Source organism: Apis dorsata, unplaced genomic scaffold, assembly GCF_000469605.1.
Source record: "Apis dorsata unplaced genomic scaffold, Apis dorsata 1.3 scaffold_260, whole genome shotgun sequence".
Taxonomy (NCBI): Eukaryota; Metazoa; Arthropoda; class Insecta; order Hymenoptera; family Apidae; genus Apis; species Apis dorsata.
In genome coordinates, this window is record NW_006263538.1 from 262,243 (window position 1) to 278,827 (window position 16,585).

At 33.2% G+C, this 16,585-nt stretch overlaps 3 long non-coding RNA genes across 3 annotated transcripts in view; 1 reads left to right on the forward strand and 2 right to left on the reverse strand.

The window, feature by feature from the left end:
* LOC116185716 overlaps positions 1-1,628 on the reverse strand; it is a 19,581-nt gene extending 17,953 nt beyond the window's left edge. The window contains exons 1-2 of the long non-coding RNA XR_004150597.1: positions 1,379-1,628; positions 498-505 (exon numbers count right to left, since the gene is read on the reverse strand). This is a non-coding gene — a long non-coding RNA (uncharacterized LOC116185716). The remainder of the gene's footprint in view (positions 1-497; positions 506-1,378) is intronic.
* Positions 1,629-5,254: 3,626 nt separating this feature from the next.
* Positions 5,255-5,723, forward strand: LOC102680123. Its single transcript, XR_421888.1, has 2 exons — positions 5,255-5,346; positions 5,404-5,723. It is a non-coding gene; the product is annotated as an uncharacterized LOC102680123 (long non-coding RNA).
* Positions 5,724-6,154: 431 nt separating this feature from the next.
* Positions 6,155-9,155, reverse strand: LOC102680214. The gene is made up of 3 exons (XR_004150598.1): positions 8,458-9,155; positions 7,762-7,885; positions 6,155-7,701 (listed from the first exon to the last, which is right to left on the reverse strand). It is a non-coding gene; the product is annotated as an uncharacterized LOC102680214 (long non-coding RNA).
* Positions 9,156-16,585: the final 7,430 nt, after the last annotated feature.

Below are 16,585 nucleotides of genomic sequence, written 5' to 3' on the forward strand. Positions count from 1 at the left end.
TTACGTCCTTGTCACGGTCTATGGTGTCTATGGTGGATGGGGAAATTATATAATAAAAATATCGTGATTGATGGTTGTTTGTTTTTTATTTTACGTTTACGTTTGCGTATTTGAAATACGTCGAGTTTCGATTTTGTTAATTTTTCCACGATAATCGAGTATCTGAGTGTAAATTAATACGAATTTTAAAATCTTTTCACAGCTTAGATACGATCCTTTCAATTTAGAGAATGAAATGTAAGCGATTTTATCTCCTAACCTCGACGAGAGAATGCTAACAAGATGCTCAAAATGTTTGAATTCTAATTTTATAGTATTTCTATAAGTGTGTATCATAGAAATAAAGTATACTGTTTTTGGCCCAATTTTTATATCTAATATTATATGGTTACTTTAAATAAAAATTATCTCCAGAATAAAGTTTTATTATAATAAATTCATTTATTATAATATATTCATTGACCCTCTTGGATAAATGAACAAGTGGTTATTTTAACAATATTATCTATAAATAAAATAAAATAAAAATATATTATTTAGTAAGAATATGTACAAATAACGAACTTTCTATTACAATTAATCATTAAGTGTCTTTTATATATATATATATATTTTTTTTTCAAGAAATTTATTAAAAATTTATGTACATCATAAGTTTTGAATAAATTGAGAATTTTACTGAAAGCTTTTAAAAGAAAATTTGGATATTCTGGCGTTTATCACAACGATATTAAGCCAGCTGGTGGCCGGAAATTAGGATTGAGCTGGCAACACGACTCGTTCCACCAATACCCGGGCAACCTTGTTACCTTAATAGACTATTAATACGAATCGTCGGTTTACAGGCTTGACTGGTTTCAACACGATCTTGGATGCCGCTCAACCGTCACCTGCCAACTATTCGAAAGGTAACAGTCTCCTATGTGCTTACTTATATCATCGTGTACACGACATCGTGACAACGGTTATTTAGCGAAATTGGGTCGAAATCGAAGCGAACATAGGTTCTTTGTGAAATCCTGATTTGATGGTTAAGCTTTTTTTCTTGATCAATATTTTTTGATCAAATATAATTGATTTTAAAAAACGGTGATTGATTTTGCAATATTTTATAGAAAATATAAAATATCTAAATACAAAATATATTGTATTAATACTATTTCGTAAAAATACATTTTAAAAAAATAATTGATTATTCCTTCACTGTCATAGTATTTTCATCAGATTCGTTACAAATGAGATTAATTTATTTATGCTACAATTTTACAGATATTATTTGAAAAAAGAATAAAAATAATAATAATTGAAATTATAATTATTAAAGATATTGTTTAATTATCTTTTAATAATGATGATATGGAAAGGCAAAATTAATGACCCATTAGCCGTAGAAGATTCCTCGGTAGGCTGATGAGGATTCGTGAACAAACATACATATTTACACGGGTAGAGGAGCGTTAGTTGGATGATAAATCGGGATCGTCTTTTGCGAAACGTTTTTGGCTAGGCTCATTAGTTACGATTCAAGATTTGGCATCGATTCTCGACATCCAATTTCGTATTTCGAACGATAATTTGTCGATTTTGCTGTATTCAAAAGTATCGGCACACTTACACATTTTCTATGAAATTCTCTTTTTTTTATCTTAATTTTTATTTTATTACTTATCATTGTTCAATTATATTTTGTTAATATATTATTATAATAATGTGAAATGGATTATTCGTTATAATTATTGGTCTTTAATTTTCAAAGCAAAAAAAAAAATTTGAATCACAATTTTATTTATAATCAACTTAGAAATAACTGCAAGAAACTTTTTTAATAACAAATAATGCATAATCATATTGAATATTCTTCTCTAAAATAATTCAACATCAAAGAATTATCATAATTATTTTACGAATCATTTAAAATCAAACAAGTTTTAATAATTAAGGGAGAAAAAAATTTGTCGAATTAAAAAGCTAGGTTATGTTAACTCTATCTTTTCTATTGTATTCCTATATAAATTAAAGTATCTTATAAAATAAAATTACTTATAGAATAATCTATATAATATTTCTAATTATATATGAAATTATTTAAACAAAAGAAATTATCGAAATTACGTACGTATTTTCGTTTCATTTCCGACAGGTTCGATCCAGAAATTTCTTGAAACGAAGCAAGAATGTCCGAGTGAAATCGTTTTAAACGACGGTGTGTCGAATGGAGAGAGAGAGAGAGAGAGAGAAAGAGAGAGAGAAAGAAAAAAAAACAAGAGAAAAACACGGGGGAAAAATATAATCGAGAGTGTGCTCGAAACGTTTTTACGCCCTGGTTACACTGGTCGGCAGTGAGTAAACGTTTTCAGCGACAACGCGGCCATTTGTGTTAAAACTGTTTGCCGATGTTGAAATAATTTTTTAAGCGTGCCCGGCAAACAGTGAATAAATTTGCATCGAGCTGTGTTACGATATCGGACACGTTTTTTTATCTGGCGTAATGATCGCGCATGTTTGATGGCCGAACGGTGTATCGTGTCAGTGTAATCAGAACGATTAAATTAAATCAATAATATATATCCCGTAATTTCGTTAAATAACTCTGCTGTAGCGCCTGTAAATTCCTCAAGATACCAGAAAAATTTGATCGATGGAACATTTCTATGATCGATATTGAAAATTGAGATTTCATCATTTTCTATTCTTAAAGGAATCTTGTGTACATTGATCTTGAAATAATATATGTCATAGGATCAATAATCGTATTTATTATTTGGCAATATTATTCTTAATTATATATTTTAATATCATTTCAATGATATTGAGAATAATATTATTATTTATTCTCAATAATATTTGTTAGATTAGACGCTAATTTTTAGTAATGATTAGCACGTTTATCTAAACTAAATTGTAGATTTTTATGCAAATACATATAACACCAATGTGAATGGCAATTAAGTTTAAACGCTTTATCTATATAGAAGAGATAGGAAATGGTCAAATATATTCCATTATATCTTACGATATGAAACGATCTGTTTCAATTCAATTTTTTTGCAAACGAGCAATTTATCAGAAATCTATGAAAAAAGTATTTATACATAACATTGTAATATCAAACTTTGATAAATAAGTAATATAATAATAAAATTATTATTATAAATTCTACACGCAATTCATATGTTTTTGAATTTGCTTTGCTCGCATAAAAATTCGCAATTTCATTAATCAATGTTGACAATATTACCTCTATCCGTTTACCTCTATCCTTTCTAATGATCGATAAAAAATGAAATTAACACTGTGTATTAAATGTATAATATTTCTGTTCATAAATTCAACTAAACAGGTATCTCGTGTTATATGAATATGTAACAACCGAATATCTATACTTATGTATATTTATATACTTTTATTTTTATTTTTATTTATTCGCATATTTACGCGGAATAAATTAAGAAACATTATACAATACCATTCTACGAACATATATATATAAAATAATAGATAACTTATTCAAAAGCTAATAATAAAAATACATCCAATTATGATATACCAATGTATCTATATAAATAATAAGTATTTATATTAATAGATTCAAATTTTATCAAATTTTGTTTCTAATAGTAACAAAATATTATTAATTATAACAAATTAGATATATTTTCAATTTCAATATAATTATCTATTTTATCCTTGGAAAAATCAATATCCAATAACCTAATTTTCCATTCTTCGAAGTATCGAAAAGTCGAAGATTAATTTTCGCCTTCGATCGTTTTCTTATCGAGCGGATCGATCGTTTTGTCCTGTTCTGGTCGAATTCATAAACGGTCGAAAACAATAAAATGGTTTTTGCATCGGTCGGGTCATTCGGTTATTCGCGTGTAAGCTGATAACAGCCTACATAAACGAGTCATCGAACACTGGGCTCATTCACACGACTGTCCTCCGCCTGTTGACCACCCACGACATCGATCATTCAACCGTTCTCGAGCTCGAACCGAGCTGAATGGAGATTTCCAAACTCATTGAACAAATATAGAACAAATGGGATCCGTGTACCGTGCCATTTATCGATTCAAAACGATCGAACAATGCGAATATTCGATCGATCGAAAATTATCTTTTTCTTTTTTTCTTTTTTTGAACTTGAGAGAAATTGAATATTATTACTATTGACTTTATTACTATTGACTTTTTCTTAAATATTCTTAGATTTCATTCAAGTCAGATTAGATTAAATTAGGTTAACACTTCTATGTAACTTAACCTAAAATAAGTAAAAATTTATAGGTTATAATTTGAATCAGATTAAGTTAAATTAAGTTAGGTTAGGTCTCGCATTGAGAGTGAAAATTATTACATCAGCTCCTTCAAGATAAACAAGGTCATCGAAACCAATTCTTGAGAAGGTCGTGTAGCGATCAAGGATTAATATTTGTTTTTCTTTTTTGAATTGGTGCTCGAGGAAAGCACAGTCCTCGTGAGGTACTCGTGAACTTGAGAGAAATTGAATATTATGACTATTGACTTTAGTTTCTTAAATATTCTTAACTTTCATTCAAGTCAGATTAGATTAAGTTAGGTTAGCATTTCTATGTAACTTGACCTAAAATAAGTAAAACTTTATAAGTTGTAGTTTGAATCAGATTAAGTTAAATTAAATTAGGTTAGGTCTCGTATTGAGAGTGAAAATTATTACATCAGCTCCTTCAAGATAAACAAGGTCATCGAAACCAATTCTTGAGAAGGTCGTGTAGCGATCAAGGATTAATATTTGTTTTTCTTTTTTGAATTGGTGCTCGAGGAAAGCACAGTCCTCGTGAGGTACTCGTGAACTTGAGAGAAATTGAATATTATGACTATTGACTTTAGTTTCTTAAATATTCTTAACTTTCATTCAAGTCAGATTAGATTAAGTTAGGTTAGCATTTCTATGTAACTTGACCTAAAATAAGTAAAACTTTATAAGTTGTAGTTTGAATCAGATTAAGTTAAATTAAATTAGGTTAGGTCTCGTATTGAGAGTGAAAATTATTACATCAGCTCCTTCAAGATAAACAAGGTCATCGAAACCAATTCTTGAGAAGGTCGTGTAGCGATCAAGGATTAATATTTTTTTTTCTTTTTTGAATGTTCGAGGAAAGCACAGTCCTCGTGAGGTGCTCGTAAACATTGACGCGACACAACGCGTACCCTGTTCATTTCTCTCTTTTTCTTTCTTTCTTTCTTTTCTCGAAGCCGTGTTACACGTCTGGTTGAACGAGAAGGAAGGAAGGAAGAGAGCGTAGCACGGTGGTCGTCGAGTGGGCGATTTCGTCTGGACCCGGTGGTTTGCAGCGTATGTCGCCTGTAGCCGGGTCAGGATGCAATGAACGGGCCCCCAGGTAACCGTACAGGTACGTACAGAATCGACAACGACGACAAGGGTGCCCCGGTGGTGAATGGCTCAGACGAGGACCTCGTTAACTATGGCCTTGGCGCCGTTCGAGATGCCCGCTTTGATATCGCGGCTCTGAAAACTGAACAACCGGGCTCGTGGCGCGCTCTCTCACCTTCGTCCTTCTCCTTTTTTCCTCTCCCTCTCCCTTTTACTCAGGGAGAAATCGATCGATCGATCACAGGATCTTTCTTTCTGGTGGAGTCGAAGAAAGGTGTATATTCTGAATTATCGTTGAGAATAATGCATATATATTTCAAAAGTAGCGTTTAAAATTAAAATCTGAAAAGAAGAGAAACTCTTTAAGTTTCCTCAAATTACCATATATCATAGAGAAGCTTTATTTTAATTTGCTGAAATTTCGAATAACTTGTCAATGATATAGTTTATAATTGTCAGATAATGTTATAAATATATTCATATACTTACGTTAGTTGCATATAACTATAATAATATACTTCCATATCCACTTATATTAATCACATATAAGAATATATGATTTATTGTAACGTAATCTGAAAAAAAACAAGCAATTAAAAACAATTGAATGATCCAAAATAATATAATTGGCTCATTAATTTTAATATTCATACAAATTTATGTAATATGCTTTCAATATTGTATTCCTAACCTATAAAATATATAAATATCTTAAGTAAAGATATACAAAAAAGGCTTTAAGACAACATAAAAATATCTTTTATTTTTTTCAATATAATAATTTAAAAATTTTTATCAGCCATTATACGATATCTAACTTTCTTCCTCTTCACAAATATAAGAAGATCAAAAAGATAGTAAGAAAAGAGGAAGAGAGAGACAGAAAGAAAGAGAATCGCCAAAGCCACCATTCACACGAGGGTCCCCAGAGTACCTGGAAACGGTGCTAATGATATGCTTGGGTCCCTGGTGAATGGAACCTTTCGGGAATTCTCCGACGGTTTCGTAGAATTAGGAATTCCGAGGACGGGTTCCTCTCCCTTTCTTTCTGACCTCCATGTCTCCAGAACAGGGCTGACTCCATAAAGAGGCGGTTAGCAGAGGTGGATGGACCACTTTGTGGGAAACGGTTCTTTCCTTTCTCCATCTAAATCGAGCCTTCTTTTTCTCTCTCTATATCTCATTTTCCTTCTCATTTCTTTATTCGTGTCTTTAACTATTCTCTTAACTATTCTCTCAATTTTCTTTTCACTCTTTTACTTGTATTTACATCTTCTATTCTTCTCTTCTTTCATCTTCTTTCATCGCATCCATATTTTCTGTCATTTTCACTCTTTTCATTCGCACATATGTTTCGTATTTTTCTATTCGCATTTTTCTATTCTCTTCTCCTTTTCTCATTCTTCTATTCATATCTACACCTTTCTTTTTCTCATCTATTTATATTTACATTTCTTTTCCTTCTCCTTCTCGTTATTTATACTTATATTTTCTCTCCTTCATTTTTACTTACACGTATATCTTCTCCATTCATTCCTCCCTCATATTTTTTCTCTCTCACCCTTCTATTCACATCTATTCACATTTCTCTCTTGCTCTTATATTTGTATCTACTTATCTTCTCTCTTTCTCGTTTCTCTTATTCGTACTTACCGTCCGCCTCTCACTCCTCCTGAACGTCACCGCTCGAGGCTGAGATTTATAAGCGCGAACGAGCGTTTCAGGGACGAGCTCGTTCTCGAATGGGAACAATTTAGAAGAATAAGGACGCGCCAGCACGGAAAAGGGAGGAGAACCGTCAAATCTTCTGCAAAAATTGCTCCACGCGATTGTGCTCGCCACTCTGAATCACCGGAGAGATCGCAACGAGTCGAGTTTATTCGTCTCGATCGAAGGACGATTCCTTTGTAACGACACGCATACATTCGCCATTGCGGTTACCTTTATCCCTGTTATTTCGTCCAATAAGCGTATTTTCCATTTCCCTTCGATTCACAGTGATCACTTGATCTCGTTTTATTTTATTATTTTCCGAGAAGAGAGAGAAAGGTTATGTCGCGAGCAAAAGAAGGTTATTTCATTCACTTCTGAAGGCAACTTGATCAAAGTGGATTTCGATGGGTTAGGAGAAATAGAAAACAGGTTTAACGGATACTTCTTGATACCGCGGGAGCGTCAATTGTTTTATAGGCTGTTCCCTTTTTCCTCTTTGATCGTGTCTCTTCGCCAGACCCACCGACACTCTCGATTTCGTCGCTTTTTACATGGTTGTTAAGTTGGCCACTGCCGCCAAGGTGGCGCCACCTTGTACCATGCTTGCCTCTACACTGCAAGTAAAACAAAAACTGTCCTCGTCCTATTGGATTATTTTACGTACGTTCGACTACCTTTGAGGCGGTCCGAAAGAAATTCTCGTTCCCATTCTTCAGAGATTTAAGAGTCCCGATCTTGATTTGTACTCGAGTCAAAACCAACTCGTAGAAACTTCGTTCTTTTTATATGAATCCTGACCTGAAGAAACTTAAATTGTCTAAAAGAAATATAATTATTTCGAGCTATTCGTTTTAAATATTGCATTCTTAAATATTCTTAATTAATAAAAAAGATTAAAGTAATTTGAACAAACACTAACTATGATATAGTATTCATCCAAATAAAGTAAAAATAAACAAAAAAAAAAGGAACAATTTTTTAACGTCAGTTATAAAATATTCCTTCTATTCATTGATCAAGACATTGAATAATAAATTCATACAATTTAGTTTATTATTCAATAAAAATAAAATGATTCAAAGCAATGCTTTTCAATAAAAATAAAATAAAATAAAATTAAACTCGACACCATTCAAATTTACAACTATACTTCTATTCCAAATCATAAAATATTCTTCCAATTCTTACATTCATTAATCACGATACGATTACATTCCTAACCTATAAAAACAATCTTAAAAATAATCCAATGCATTAGTGGTAACTCACCAAACCATATCACGAAATCAATCACAATTCACGAGTTCAATGAATGAACCTAACCCAACCTAATGAAATTTCGAACAATTTTTCAATTTTCCAATGATTACCTGTGATCTCTGAAAGTTATCTCACTATAGCACGTATTCAAAACAGGATACTGGAATCCGACGAGCGGAAGTGGTCGGTAAGCGCGGTCTCGTTTGATCGACGACATTCTACATCGAAATCACAGACTCGGTTCACGGAAATGGAAAAAGGACGAAGCATTGCTTTTCGAGGGAGGATGCTCGCAGCTTTTCGCCCGCTTCTTTTCGTTTCCCCTCTTGCTAACGAACCTATAAATACACGACGCTTTGAAGCGGCTTGTGACTGGCGCGCACGCGATTGAATAACCGGAAAGGCATCGCGAGAGGCTTCTGTAGCGATGTTCCGATAATTATAGAGACACTGAGCGCCGATAATGAGCACTCTTGTTCCGCGAACATTAATTGAACAAGGGCCACGCCTTTCAACGTGCCACTTTATATATCGTTGATTATAATCGGATAATCGTTTAAAATGAAATATTGAGATTTGTTTATTCTTTGTCAAAGCAAAATTTTTCTCTTATAGTAGAAAATTTCAAAAGTTGATGATATTGTTAAGAACAGCTACAATGTGGAATATCGTGGCCAAAGAAATGACAACATTCGATTTAACGAAGTCGCTTTCTGGATACGGAGCGGAATGATCGCATTTTCTCTTTCCTCCTCGAACGAATATCACATAATATCGTATTAGTAAATAAATTGATATCGTATAAATAATTACAAGTAAATTGAATTATTATTGTAAAAAAGAATTTGTAAATAAAAAAAACATAATAAGTATTTTGAGTATTATTAATATGAGTACTATGGCATTGTTTAAAATAAAATATAAAATGTAATATGTTCTTTAAAAAGATTGAGCTGGAATATTTAATATTTTGAGTTGACACTGGCATAAGAATAGTTAGATATCTCTTTACTTAGGATAAAATTGATATAAATTGGTGTTATTGAATTGAATCATTATTATTTAGAATATTTGGAATTCTTTTACTAGAAATTTATTTTTTGAAAATTTTAATTACAAAAGAATTTTTACTTAAAAATTTTTCACAACTTCTCACCAAAAAATTTCAAATCCAATTTATCTGCTAATTAATTTGTATTAAAAAACTTGCAATTTTATTGTTAAAAAATTATTAGGCTCAAAATTAATATTAAAATTGGAAATTGAAAAGTTCTTGAAAGTTTCAAAAAAATTAATTGTTCATATTATATCACGATAAAAATAAATTTGGTTAAATCACGAATTCCAAGTTGTTTCATACATGATGTTTACACGAATTCTACTTGACAAGGAACAACAGGAATTGCAATTTGAAGATAACGACCTCGTTAGCGAGACCATTCTCCCGTAAAATAGCGGTCTCCATTCTTTTCGCGTTCTATCCCCCCCTCCTTTTCCTTTTTTTAAATATCTATCAGTTGAATCAAATTAGTCTTTCCTGTTAAAAAGAAGACTAGTTTTAAAACCAGTCAAGAATTAAGTATAACATTTCGCAAACTTTGCACAAGTTTAAGTTTATCTCGTATTAAACGAGCCTTGACCAACCTTGTTGAGCTAATGCACTCTCGTAGTAACTTTTTTTTTAAATTTTATTCTATACATATATATATATTATTTTGCTTTTTTTATCGATTAATATTTGTGATAAGAGTAAAATTTGCGAATAAAATTAAATCTTAAATGTACGTTAATAACAAATTATGTGCCAACATAACCTATATATTAAGAAACGGGGGACAGTTGTTCAAGACATTTATCATTTTTTTACATTCGATGTTTATAACTCAATCGTTGGCAAGAAATATATAAAGTTACGTTTTATTGGAAGTACAAACACAATTATTGTTGGATAATAATTTTAATTTATCTTACCTTTTTCCCTTATTTCTTATAAAAATAATAATAGAAGTACGATATTTCTTCGAGATACTTTCGTTTAAAATTCGTAAAAAGTCAACCATCTCAAGAAGTATATTGTCATCAAAATATTTATCGAAACGATATCCTGTTTCCGGATCGAATTCGTCAAAGCTTCGACACATCGTTTGCGATCCTCGTCACCTTCGGCCCCCACGGTCAAGCTTAAGTTTGTTTGCCCCGTGGATCTGAGGTGACTGATCACCTCCGAAACCGAGAAGGGTTTTCGCGGCAAATCCTCGAGGACAGGGGTCGCGGTCGTGGCTTACGTGGCATCGTGGTCAAATACCGTCCTTATAGATCGACGACAGGCCCTCTTAGGCGTGAAGCCTTTGCTGCGAAGAAGCAAATATAAATCTCCTTGACTCCATTACGAGTATATATATATATATAGGATATTAATATATTACAGTAGGCATCCTTTGAAGCATCGATTCTAGAGATCAAGATGAGGACAAAAGTTGATATGTAAGAAATTCGATTGCTTTAAATTCCGTTCCGTAAATAATATTGTTTAAAATACTTGTAACATTATAACATAGTAAAAAATTAAATACAATATGATAATTACACACAAAAATAATAATTAATATTATTATATTAAAATTCTAAAGCTTATTAAAAGAATTATTAAAGTCTTTGAAAATGCAAACAATTTAGAGAAAAAAAAGTTAGGTTATATTGACACGATCTATCGAAATTATTCATTATGTATATTATATATATACATGTTATAAAATTCTTCTAGTTGATATTCGACCAATCGAATATGTATCACTCATAAATAAAATGAATCGAAGCTGCACCAAATTAATTCGAACATTTAATATTCACCATCTTCTGTCGCACAGCACACGAATACGAACGCGACTAGAGGGCGCTCGACACGTCTCTCCAAATCTTCAGATCCGAACGTTCCTCCTATTTATAGACCTTGCGTATTCCACTATGTGCAGATATCGTTTCACCGACTGTGACATACGATCCGAGTTTATCAAAGTCCGTGAACGGGCTAATTTTTAATCGACCAAGACCACGTTCAAGGGAGAGTAACTTCTCTCTTTCTTTCTCTCTCTTTCTCTCTCTTTCTCTCTTTCCAGAAGAGGGCGTTCTGGTTTGGGAAGGTGGGAAGAGAGGATCGGCCGATACCGCCACTTAATGCCGCGGCTCGAAATTAATTAAACTTTTGCGTTCGTCGAGAGAGAGAGGGGGGAAGGAAGGGGTGGAAATAAAACGTTGATGACACGGCAAGCCCGATTCCGCAAAGCTCGACCCTGCCTCCGACACCTCCTTAATGGGAAAAAGGTAAACGAATTCTCACGCTGTTTCCCATCGGTCTGATAAAATAAAACGGAGTTTCTCTCTCTCTCTCTCTCTCTCTCTCTCTTTCTCGTTCCGATTCGACGCCAACGAGCGAAGAACGAGGCGGTAAATCGGTGCGAAAAGGGGTTGACGCACCCTTATTTTTTTTTATCGAGGTATTGAACGATGGAAAATTTGGCTGACAGGTGAAGTCGATGCGATTATTTGTATAATACGTGCAAATAGTTGGCCAATAATCATTTATAGTTACATTGAGGGGTACAAATTTTTGTACGACTAACCTAATCTAATTTAAAACTAATCTTTAAAAATTCTAATTCTTCAAAAGTTTAAAAGTTCTTCTTGTTTCTGCATCTTAATTAAAAAATTAAAAAATTCCTTTTTCCAGTGTTTTTCTTTATTTACTTGTAATTAAAAATCTCAAATTAAAAGAATAAATAATTAATAATACACTGTATGTGATATTGAAATAATTAATTTAACCTAATTAATTTAATTCAAAATTTAATTCAAAAATTTAAAAATTTTTTTTCTAACTGTTTTCTTACTTACTTCTAACCTCAAATTCAAAAGCGTTTTGAATTGAGATGATTGAAATGATAATATATTTTTAGTATCTGAATAATCTTCAAAAACATTTTGTTCCACAATCAAAAAAGAAACAAGTACTCCATATTAAAATTGTCTTTGCACAAATCAATATAATCATAAAATTTGAACCAACAACGAACCAAAACTGTCAATAACACGGTCCAATAGAAAGAATAAAACCTGCATTCTTCTCCATTCTTTTTCCCCAAGTATATTAAAAAATAAAAATACTTCTTCTGCACGAGAATCCAAGGCACAAAGCAAGAAAATTCATTTGTATCGAGCTGTTGTACACGTGGTCGTGTCGCATTCTCGGCTTTAATGGATCGCGCGTATTGCAACGAAGTTGTCAAAGGTGGAATCGCGGCTTCAAAGCGATCGTGGGACGCTTGTTCTCCTAGGAAAAGGCATCTACGCACCGGCACCGATAACTCATCGGGACCTGTGCCCTTAGTACGAGCCATCACCGTGAGAGGGCCGGAATGATTAATGAACGAGCGCGAAATGTACTCGGATTAGCGTGGTCCGAGGCTTGTTTCTGCGCGCAACTTGTAACAAAGATTCTTTTCATCATCCGGATATTTCTAGGCCGTTTAATGGACCGGACACGCTGCAGGAAATGTACTGGCCCCCTTGTATCGAGGGATCGAACTGTGCTCCGCTTCTGGTAAACTAATAACGATAGAGGGCGCAGAGAAAGTGTATTCACTCTCCGCTTAGCTTGCATTTGTTCTGAAAAGACGGTTAACCTAAATTATATTCTCAGAAAATTAACAAATGATGTGTTATATATTCATCATAATATAAAAATTGTTCTCCATTTCTTCGTGACGAGTATATTTATTGTATTTATTTGAGACTGTCACGTGTAACAATAATTTTATGTATATATATATATATATATGTATTGTATATTCTTTAGAAATTTCGAATCCAGAGAAATCAGTTTATTCTTTCAGGACAAGGAATAGGAAAATATATAAATTTGATTTGTATAAAAGTGTTTTGAGCTTTGATCTTCAAGTTTTAAATAAGGTTAGGATGCCTTTATTTAGATATCTAGAATCTAGGGATTTGATTTATTTCTTCTAATAAAAAGATTACAAGGAAAGTAATAAAAAAAATTCAGTTTCGTTGCATATGACATTTTGCTTTAAATAGGATAGAATAAAAGCTCTTTGCAATGCCTACATTTTAACAAAAAAATATTTTTGAGAATACAGAACGGTAAAAGTCGTGATCGAGATTTATTACATATATCTTTTTCTTTGCACATTGGAATGATAGTTAATGATTAATGAACGTGCTAGAAGCAGAAACGAAATATTGAATTATTCTTCGTTTGACCGATATTCATTGATGCGCACTATTAGTTACGATAGAAGTCTTACACAATCACTTGCACGAACATCTCTTTCGTTAAACGAGAACTTTTATATCATCGTTTACGAAATATGATACTTACTCAAAGCAAAAATATACCTAAATCGTTTCTAACAATATATACGTATATACGTTCGATCGCAAGCATTAAATATTAATTTTGCGAAAAGCACTTTTACATTTTTGAAAAAACGAAAAATCTGATTTTCTCGCATTCGATCAAACGTTCCGAGAATCATCTCGTTTAGTCATTCGCACACGACACAGCGCGTTTTCATTCGCTTATAGCCTTCTATGAGACGCGATTAATCCCACGATTAGTCTTTATCAGAGGGCTACCGTATCCGTTTCGAGGTTAGTCAGACAAATCTAGCAAGTTTTTCCTGCGTCGTTTGATCTTCGACCATCCTAATCCTACTCCTCTTTTGAGATCGCAATTCGTCGACGCCTCGTTCCTTTAACTGATTTCTAACCTCTGCGAGGCAAAGCTCGGCTGGTTGATGGATGGACCGACGTCGCGCGAAATATATGCGCGCTCGCTTCGGGCCAGGAATCGAGCTCACTCGAGTGTAGAGTTGCTCATTTAGGATTTCGAAATAAAAACGGTGAGTGAACGGTAGTGATGACATTAAGCGTAGATAGATTATTCTAATCTGCTTCATGACTCTCGATTGTCTTAAACTATTTAAACTAACCTTTGAGTTATGCTTTCATTAAAAAAATTATTGGACGTAAAATGTTCAAGAAATTTCAAATATGTGGATCAATTATTAGATAACGAAAAAGTGAGAGAGAAAAATTACGTGTGCACTAATTATTGCTTACTTTATAATAATACGATTAAAAATTTGCCTGTTTTTTCGAATGTACGACAAATACGAAAAAATCTTCGAATTAAAATAATCGATAAAACTAAAAACAGAATAATAATTACTTAAGATAATCTAACCTATTTTATGACTCTAAACTAATCTTTAAGTTAAATTTTCATTGCACATAAAATATTCAAGAAATTCCAAATATGTGGACTAATTATTGGATGATGAAAAATAAGAAAAAAAAATTGCACTGATCATTGTTTGCTTTTCGAACACGATCTCTCGAGTGTAGATAAAAATCCACATTCTAATAATAAAAAAAAATGCCTGTTCTTTCGAATACACGACGAATATACGAATAATCAATAAAACAACCAAAAAGAGAATAATAATTCTAATAACCTCGAACAAGGCAAACACAAATTTGGCCACCAATTCACCAACCGCATAAAGCCATCATTCACCGTGTATAACCTCACGATTCAATCCTCGAATCAAGCCCATCGCTAGTAAGACGAGTTCACAGGCCGAGACGAGCGCATTCCTCTTCGTTCGCAGAGGCGTATTCGTGGTCGACGAAACTATTCCCGTCCCGGCCGCAACCATGAATCTTTTTCCACCGTCTGCCCGACACTTTTCGACGCGTCGACGTGGTCGCAACGCGCGAACACGCGCCTCTCTCCACGCGGCGATGATTTGTTATCGAGGCGTGTCACGGAGGCGTGAACGCGTCGCACGCTCGATCTACGCGCGGAAAGCACGCGACGTACGAAGGTGAAAAGGCGCGAGGAGGGATCCGTTCGTGGACGGAGCCGTTGAAAAGACATCGCGATTCGAACACGTGTTCCCGAATCGGGATTTTCTTTTGGGCGCGGCGCGTGCTTTCGTCGACTGTGTCGTTGCTCGAGTAAATGCGATGATCGTGACAGTGTGGAGATTTTGAGGTTTGAGTATTGATGGGATAAATTAACGGTTAATTATTAATGTGAAAATTTCGTGTGGTTTGAAATAGTTGTAGATGAGAAGGATAAATAATCATCGTTTATTTAAAAATATTAATTTAATTAATGTGATGAAGTGTAAAATAAAAATGGCGACACTAGCGTCACGTGGTTATTAACTAGTATCTTAATATTATTGTTATTGTATTTTCTTACGTGACAGAAGCATTTTGTTAATTTTTATTAATGAAAATTATTTGTAAAATTAATCGTTTATATTATAGTGTTAAGTAGTGTTAAGAATGATTGAATGTTTTTTTTAAATTCAATTTAATATCTTATATTATATGGTTTTTGATAAAAAAGTGTCTTTGAAAAAATTAATAATCATCATTTTTGTGTTTTATGATCCACTTTAATTAAAATATTTCATACGTTTCTGACAATATTAAAAAAATATTTGCAAATTTTTGTACTATACTTTATATATTATATAATAAATATATTAATTTCTATATTAATATAAAATTAAATAATTAATATAAAATTAAATTTTTATATTAATTATATTAATATATTAGTTTCACAAATAAATTAACAAGCAACCAAAATTTGATATTTCTACAAATATAAATAAAAAGACAAATACAAATCAAAGTCACCTACGCGATAAAGTCTGTCCAACAGCTCAATTATTACAACGTACAAAAAAAAAAATCACACCGATTGCTCTATCCATCTCACCCTTCACCCAACGCGTCTCAGTTTCCTCGTCTTGGAATCCGTGGAGCTAATTGGATAGAGGTCGCCAGCGTAGGAGATAATGGATATTAATTACCACGTCTTACTTTCCGCGGCATTAAACATTTTCTTGAAGACGGGTGGACGGGTGGAGGGTGGTTGAAGGGAAGGGGGTTGCGGCCACCATCCCTCATTGTTAGCCTTCTTTAAAAAGACGCCGTCCTCCGTTAAGTATAATAAGTACCGAGTCTTCTCCGTCTCGTCTTTTCGCAGCCTGGTACACCTCTCCCCTCCCCTCTCCCTCCCCCCTTATAATCCATCTAAATTTTAAGAGCGGATCAGCGAATCCCCCGGAAAACTTTGCCACCGGAGTTGCCGCGGTAATCCATTTAAATAATTCCCAGAGTCGAGGCGACACGAAAGGG